The sequence below is a fragment of the Tamandua tetradactyla genome, chromosome 13, assembly GCF_023851605.1.
Source record: "Tamandua tetradactyla isolate mTamTet1 chromosome 13, mTamTet1.pri, whole genome shotgun sequence".
NCBI lineage: Eukaryota > Metazoa > Chordata > Mammalia > Pilosa > Myrmecophagidae > Tamandua > Tamandua tetradactyla.
The window spans coordinates 22,712,157-22,720,502 of record NC_135339.1 but is presented as its reverse complement, the minus strand read 5'-3'; the positions used below and the strand labels follow the sequence as shown (position 1 = coordinate 22,720,502).

The 8,346-nt window shown below is 44.1% G+C and overlaps 1 pseudogene; it reads right to left on the bottom strand.

Moving 5' to 3' along the window:
* Positions 1–965: 965 nt before the first annotated feature.
* Positions 966–8,346, bottom strand: part of LOC143653342 (cyclin-A2 pseudogene) — a 42,951-nt pseudogene continuing 35,570 nt past the window's right edge.

The window sequence follows — 8,346 nt, the reverse complement described above, 5'->3', positions numbered from 1 at the left end:
CGGCAGGGTAATGTTACCTCTGGTCTTTCTGGTGCCGTGGGCTGGTCTCCCTGCCAGCCTGGGCGCCCAGTTCAGCAGCCAACGCACGGGGCCACCGCCCCCTCCTCTTGGGGGACGGGAACTGGGGCGGGTGAGGAAAGCGGCCAAGAGTATCTAAGACCTTTGGAAGAGGGAAGAAAACAAAACAAGAAGCCTCAACTACAACATCCACTTTTTGTTCCTCTTCAAGAGAAGAGTCAAGCAGAAGTGACCCTATGGGAATGGTGTCTGTCGGTTTCCTTTCATCATTGCTAGTTTCGAAATTACACTTCAATCCCAGTTGCATCTCTCTAGGGCCTGGAGTCTCCAAATCTGGTTCTGAGGAAGCAAATCTGTCCTCCTAGTGAGTCCGCTCTTCAGGGAGAGAGTGGAGACCAGGCTCAGGTCTCACCTATGAGCAGACAAGCCCCCGTTACTCTTGTTAAAGAACACTGAGGGCTTGGGAGGCTCACAGCCAGATTGTGAAAGAGGCAAAGTCTTTGGATTCTCCGGTCCCTCCATCCCTTCCCCAGTCTGTTCTCCACTAAAGCTCTTATGATACCTCATCTCTTATCACTGTGTCTGGGGGATCGTTCACCGTGAAGAATTAAGGATTTCATGTGTTGCCTCTCTCAGGAGGACTTACTTTTTTTTTTTTTTTTTTACGGTTTTCCAAATCAATTTATTAATTCTTATTATCATGACAGCTGGCACTATTAATACTTTGCTTAACAAAACCACTTAAAATTAGCCAAATATCTAAGATAGTTACATGTACAAAAGATATACAAATTAAAAGCCATTTAAAAAGTAATAGACATCATAATTTGTAATTGACCATAGCTTCTGTATTCAGAAATTATTGTAAAATGAAAACCTAAGATAAAAACTGTACAACATAGACTTTGAATGATTTACATCTTAGAAAACAGGCAGTTTCTTCACTGTTACATATTTAGGGACTCCGGTGGATTGAGGAGAGAAACACCATGATACTTGGGGAATGTTTATACTTTTCTCTTATTGACTGCTGTGCGTGCTGTGGTGCTCTGTGGTAGGTCTGGTGAAGGTCCATGAGACGAGGTTTAAGGCTTTTTAGGGTATATCCAGTCTTTTGTACTAATGACTCAGGCCAGCTTTGCCCGGTAACTGTGTAGAGTGCTGTACGAAAGGCTGCTCCCGCAATAACTGGTGGCAAATACTTAAGATACGGGTCAGCAGTTATCAAACTCAACTCTCCCCAAAACATCGCTAAACTTTCAACTTTGCAGTTTGCGGGCTGAGGGTGCAGAAGATAGTGGGTAAGAAACTGATTCACTGTTGGTGCTGTGGAGTCAAAAGCAAGAACTTTCAGAGCTAGGTGCTCCGTTCTCAGGACTCGTTTCTTAGTATAGGTGCCGTCTGTAATGTACACAAACTGCTACTTCCAGGGCATCTATTTCTTCAAACTTCGACGCTAATGGCATAGCAGCAGTGCCCACGAGCTGAAGTTTTCCCCTCGACACAGACATCGATGAAAGGAACCTATCCGTGGAGTTCACAGCCAAGTGCAAGTTCTCATTCTGTAGTTTAGAATTCCTACGTCTTCTCGTACTTCAACCAACCAGTCAGCGAGGGTAGCCCGCGTGCTGCTGGCGATATCTGGCTGTTTTTTCATGTAACCCACTTTAGGCTTCCATTTAACCTCCATTTCCCTAAGATACGTGGGACGGTCCTCGTGGTAGTCTGGCACTTCATTAACGCTCACTGGTTTTTCATCTTCTAATACAATTGACATGTCCATAGTATGTGGTGACTCAAAACTACCATTCATTGGATAATCAAGGGGTGCCAGTGGTTTTCTTGGTCCAGGTAAAGTAACAGCTGAATGAAAAGCCAGGACATCTTCACATTCTGTCTGTTTAGATTCTGCTGGCCTCTTTTGAGTCTCTTCTTCTGCTTGGTGCACATGAACAGAGAATGCAGGCTGCTTAGTGTTTGCTTTCCAGGGAGGAGCAGGGACATGCTCATCATTTACAGGAAGTTCCTTAAGAGGTGCAACCCGCTGTGTCTTGGGCCTCTGCTGGGGAGCTGAGCCTCGCAGGGTGCCCGCCTGCGCCACCACCAGCGCCGCCCGCGTCCGTGGCTGCTGCAAAGGCACCAGGCTCTCGGGGCTGATGCTCTCTTGGTCCTCCCGGAGCACCGGGTGCTGCACGGCCAGCAGCACCAAGCCTGCCTCGCCGCCCGCAGGTGCCGGCGCCAGGACTACTTACATTTTAAGGAATCTAGTGGAAGTAATGCTTAAACCGAAGGGCTAAATCTCTCATTGACATCTGGGCAGCTATCCTGGGCAGGGCCTCAGCCTTCCGGGCTCTCTTGGACCCTCCGGTAGCTGTTACTTCTCAGGTGGGTTCCCCGGATACAGGTGACAGCTTGACTTGAGTTTAAAATACCATTTTCTGAAGAGGACAGGAAGGTGGAACTCCTGCAATTTGGCAAGAATGAAAATGGGGAAGCTGTAAACGCAGGTGTAAAGACCAGGAAAGCAGTGTCCAAAGATGCTTTCACAGCAAGACGCCCTCCAGGAAGGCTAGAGGGGTACAGGGCCCCCTGGGGCTTCTGAGGCCCCATGAAAGTACCACCAGACTAGCAGGGGTGAAACCAGCTTGGCTCCACCACTGGCTAGTACCTCGTGTCTCTTGACCTCTATGGGGCTCATTCTCTCCAATTAAAATACCCTTGGCAGGAAGAATACCCTCAGAGCTGTTTGTCGTGGTCCCCTCTGAGTGTGGGATTACAGGTGGACTTGGTTTTCTGGATGCCTCTATCAGTCTGGATTTCATCAGAGAAGCAAAACTACGAGGAATGATGTAGTATACAAGGTTTATTTTAGGGATTTGATGCATTTATGGGAGCTGGCCAGGTAGTGTGGCTTTTAAAGTTTGGTGGGTTTTTTCCAGGTTATCAAAGTAATGCATGCTAATTGAAGAAGGTTTGGCAAATATAAAAGGCACTGTGGTGGCTTTGAATTTTGCCAACTCACATAGCTAAACTGGAACTAGGTTTTTTAGAGCTCCTTTTCCGGAGCTGGGTGTGACGTCACGTGAGCGGGCAGTCGGGAAGGAAAGACAGACATGAAGTGTGGGAGATAAAGGACAAGCCAGAACCCAGAAGAGCAAGGTGGCACTACAAGGCTGAATTGGAGCTTGCAACGGGCTCTCCCTGTCTCCGAAGCAATCAATGATGTGGGTGGCACGTGGGAGGAACCAGGTCCTTTGTCATGTTGCTAAACACACACCCGTCCCAGCAGTTAGAACAGCTGAAGGACGGGTCTGGTGGGAGCTGAAGCAGCTGTGGTGAGAAGTGCCCCTTACCAAGGTGAGCCAGCACACCTGAGACATTGCGTGAACGTTGCAAAGCGTCTCACCCTACACAGACCTTCTCAGCATAAACCTGGCATCTGCCTTGCAGATCTTGTGTAAATTTTCTGGTGGCCAACCCTAGCCCAGCACCTAGTCAGGAAAAGGAACTCTGAAAAACCTAGTTCCCGTTTAGCTATGTGAGTCGGCACAATGCAAAGCCACCACAGTGCCTTCTATATTTGCCAAACCTTCTTCAACTAGCATATATAACTTTGATAACCTGGAAAAAACCCACCAAACTTTTTTATTATTTTTTATTTTTATTTTTAATTTTTTATTAATTAAAAAAATTACAAGAAACACAAACATTCCCAACACATACACTCAGCAATTCAGAATATATTTTTATTATTAATTAAAAAGAAATTAACAACAAACAAAACAATAAGATATCATTCCATTCTACATATATAATCAGTAATTCTTAATATCATCACATAGTTGCATATTCATCATTTCTTAGAACATTTGCATCGATTTAGAAAAAGAAATAAAAAAAACAGAAAAAGAAATAAAACGATAATAGAGAAAAAAAGTTATACATACCATACCCCTTACCCCTTGCTTTCATTTACCACTAGCATTTCAAACTAAATTTATTTTAACGTTTGTTCCCCCTATTATTTATTTTTATTCCATATGTTCTACTCTTTTGTTGATACGGTAGCTAAAAGGAGCATCAGATACAAGGTTTTCACATTCACAGAGTCACATTGTGAAAGCTGTATCATTGTTCAATCATCTTCAAGAAGCATGGCTACTGGAACACAGCTCTACATTTTCAGGCAGTTCCCTCCAGCCTCTCCACTACATCTTGAGCAACAACCACCAAACTTTAAAAGCCTCTAGAATATGCTCCAAATGGCTGCAAAATATAGGAAAAGGTATTCAATTCATTAATCATCAGGAAAAGGCAAATTCAAAGCACAATAGGATATCCTTCCACATCCGTCAGAATGGTGAAAAAGACAAATAACACTAATTGGTGAGGAAATGGAGCAAATACAACTGTCATGTATTGCTGGGAGGTGTACAAGATGCTACAACTACTTTGGAAAACTGTTTTTGCAATATCTACTAATATGCATAATCTATGACAAGCAATTGCATTTCTAGAAATGCATATGTTCACCAAAAGATATGTATAAGAATGTTCATAGCAACATTATTTGTGAGAGCTAGAACCAGAATAGAATAGCTAGAAGGAAATACCTGAAACGGTTGAACTGTATTTTAGTAGCCTTGATGATTGAAGATAAGTGAATAAGTATAAAGCTTTTAAGGTGTGACTGTGTGATTGTGAAAACCTTGTGACTGACACTCCCTTTATCCAGTGTATGGACAGATGAGTAAAAAAATAAGGACAAAAATAAAGAAATAATAGATGGGCATAAGAGACATGGGATGTTTTAGGTTTTCTTTTTCTTTTCCATTTTTATTCTGAAACTTTTTTTTGGAATAATGAAAATGGTCAAATATTTATTGTGGTGATGAGTGCATAACTATATGACAATACTGTGAACCATTGATTGTTTACTTTGAGTGGATTATATGATATGTGAATATATCGCAATAAAATTGTGTTAAAAAACAAAAAAGATTCACCAACAATAGAACTAATAGGATAAATTCATGGTAAATTCACACAGTGGAGTACTATACAGCAATGGAAAAATATATACATATGCACAACAATAGGGGTGAGTATCACAAACAGAGTATTAAGTGGAAAAAGCCAGAAACAAAAGAGTGCTCACTTATGATTCCATTTATACCAAGTTCAAAAGTAAGCAAAATTAATCCTTCTGTTCATCTTTGAGGAGGGGTCACTCTTGGGAGAGGAAGGACTGGCAGGGGCCAGGAGGAGGCTCTTGGGGTGCTGGTGATGTGGTTTACATGGGGTATGTTTGCCTTTTGAACATTTTTAGAGCTGTATATTTATGATTTGTGTACTTTTATGAAAATACATTATACTTCCACAAAAAGTTACCAAAAAGCAGAATAAAAAAGTACTAATCCTTGGTTTAGGGAATTAATAATACTACTCATATCACAAGTTGCGGAGATCAAATGCAGTAATGTGTATTACATTGCTTGGGAAAAACCCTGAGGAATATATAGACATAACAATAAGGAGAGAGAATATTTAAGCTGGATCGATAGTCCTTTTTTTTAAATTTTTTTGAAAGACAGAGAGAGAAAGTGTGTGTGTGTGTGTGTGTGTGTGTGTGTGTGTGTGTGTGGCAGGGGAGGTGCTGGTTAGTGGGAGGTAAGAAGGAAAGACAGATTGCCTGGTCCCTGATTAGCTTCTGTCATGGCCTGGGTTGATGTGACAAGCACTTGCTCTGCTCTCTTAGCTGAGGTCTCATGATCAAGCAGGAAATGTCACTGCACCTGAAATGAGTCCCTTTGCTGGCTGAGGGTGACTCTCCAGTGCCTGAAGCCAGGCCGGGCTAGGTGTCAGGGACACCTGTGAATTCTAGAAGTGCCAGTCATTCTGGGTCCCACTCCCGCAATGCACACATAAATCTCACCTGTGACCATCTCTGCCTCCAAAGCTTCCCTCCTCCTCTTCCTCCCCCTCCTAGCCGTGAGAAAGACCAGGCTTATGCATTCAGCAAGGGCTTTAAATGGGGGTCACAGGTAGTAATATCAATTTGGGGAGGTCAATTTGCTCCTGGGAGGATGACAGGCTTGCACTTTCTAGGCTCTCTGGGGTCAGTTGTTTCTTTATGTGGCTCCAGTACCATCATCATCATCCTGTGGAGAGGGGAAGGAACCCAGAGCTCAAATATTTACTCTGAGGTGGAGACTAAGAACCCCAGAAGAACCTGTCCCTGACAATACCACCGGAAAGAAGTTATTTTATTCCTTCTGGGCGCTTGGCATGACACACCAAGCAAAATACCCAAGCCTCTCAGAGACCAGCAGGGGGCTAAGGATTCAGCCAAAGCCTTGAGTTTTTAAAGCGGAAAAGAAATCTAGGAAAATTACATTGGGTAACTAATTCCCCCTCTCCCTAGAAGTCCAACCAATCTGAGCATTTTCTTCTACTGAAATAAGATTAAAAAACTGTCAAGTACGTGTGCATAAGGAGAAGTCTGGAATGATAATAGCACTAGTTATTTCTGAGTGGTAGATGGGGATTGATAGTTCTCTCTTCTTTATCCTTTTTAAGGCAGCATCCGTAACACTTCAGCACCCAGTCTTTGGAGAGCAACCCACTTGGGCTCAAATCTCAGTTTTGCCATATCTAGCCCTGTGGCTCTGGGCAAGTCACTTCCTCTATACGAACTTTAATTTTCTCACTTATAAATGGGATAATAACATACCTACTTCAGTGGTATACTATGAAGTTTGAGAGAAACAGTGCACATCGAGTGCTTTAGAAGTATCTGAAATGCAAAGAAACACTCCGAAAGTGGGGCTGTAATTGTTACATCTCTGCATTGTTTGATTTTTCTATAATGAGCACATATTTTTGTAAAAACAATAAGAGAAGGGAGGGAGGGAGGGAGGGAGGAAGGAAAAGAGCAAGGACAGCTCTGAAGGGTAGGGGGTTCGCAAGAGGGCATGTGGAGATTTAGGGGGTGTAGGCAGAAGGAGGGAGGGGGCCATCTAACTGAGGAACCATCTCTTTCTGCTCTGGGACACCGCCCCCTCCACTCTGAGCTCAAACCCAAGAGCAACTGCCCCAATTAGCTCTGCCCTGGGGACAGGTCTGTTTCTTAGAGATTCCTAGGGTGTCTTGGCCACTGGAGGCCTCATGGACATTGTCTGGGTCCAAGTGACCTGACAGCTCAGCTCGAGGCTCCTTTCTTTTCTTTTTCAAGGCTCCCATCTTTTCTTCTGCTGCCATGACATGCCCTGCTGGCGAGTGCTGTGCTAAATGCTCCTAAGTGGTTGGCCCCTTGAGGACAGCTCCTTTTTAGTCCGGGATGCTGGAAATGCATTTTATTTCCAATAAGACTTCCACTGCAATGACATCATCAAGGTAATTCTAGAAAGGAGACCCAGTCCTCAGGGGCAGGGGCCTCTTTCCCCTGTCCTGTGATTGCTCCTTTTTCTGCAGCTGGAGGCTGGCTCTGGCCTTCCAAGCTACGCCAGGGGCTTTGCTTTTGGTCACACTGAGCATGCCTCCTGCAGCCGCAGCCAGGCCACACATTCTCCCATATTTGGGAGTAAACCGGAGACTCAGAGGCATGTGGGTTTCTGTTTAAAATTCCAAAGCCAGCGGGGCATATATTATCCATTTCCTCAAATCCAACATGCTGTAAAAGCATGAGTCAGAGTCGGATAAGCTGCTTCCCAGGGGAAGTTGTGTCAGTTGGGTAGTGAATGTAATTAAACAAGGATAATGTTCACTGGCATTAGCTGCAGATTAATGCAGAGGAAAACAAAATCTGCATCTTGAGTTCACGATATTCCTTCCGAGATAACACAATTTCCCCAAGTCTCCCAGATCAGAGAAGGGAACTCAACTGTAAAGCACTTTCAGGGGCACAGGAGGACCCCTCAATTAATACTCTCCTTCCAAATAAGTGAATAATGCAGATATTAGGTACCTTGAGGGAGCATATGCATTTGAATTACCTTTAAGGTATTTTTGTGAGGGGCGTCATATGTTAACAAATATTTTACCTGATTAAATCCACCAACACCCAGTACCCGGTGATCGAGAGCAGGGTGGGGGAATGCAAGATAGGACAGACAAGATTTGATAAGCAGTGGGGAGGATATCAGACTTTGTACCCCAAAGGAGACCTTTAGGAAGTTGCTTCAGGAAGCAACAGTGCTCCAGAGGGGCTAAGGGGGTAAAGGGCTCCAGAAGGAAGTTAGGAAATGGGGAGGTGAGGTGGGCCCAGCAAGCACTGGAGACCCATGGTTTCTATTTCACACTTTTGCCTAGGGAAGCCCTTTCCACAGT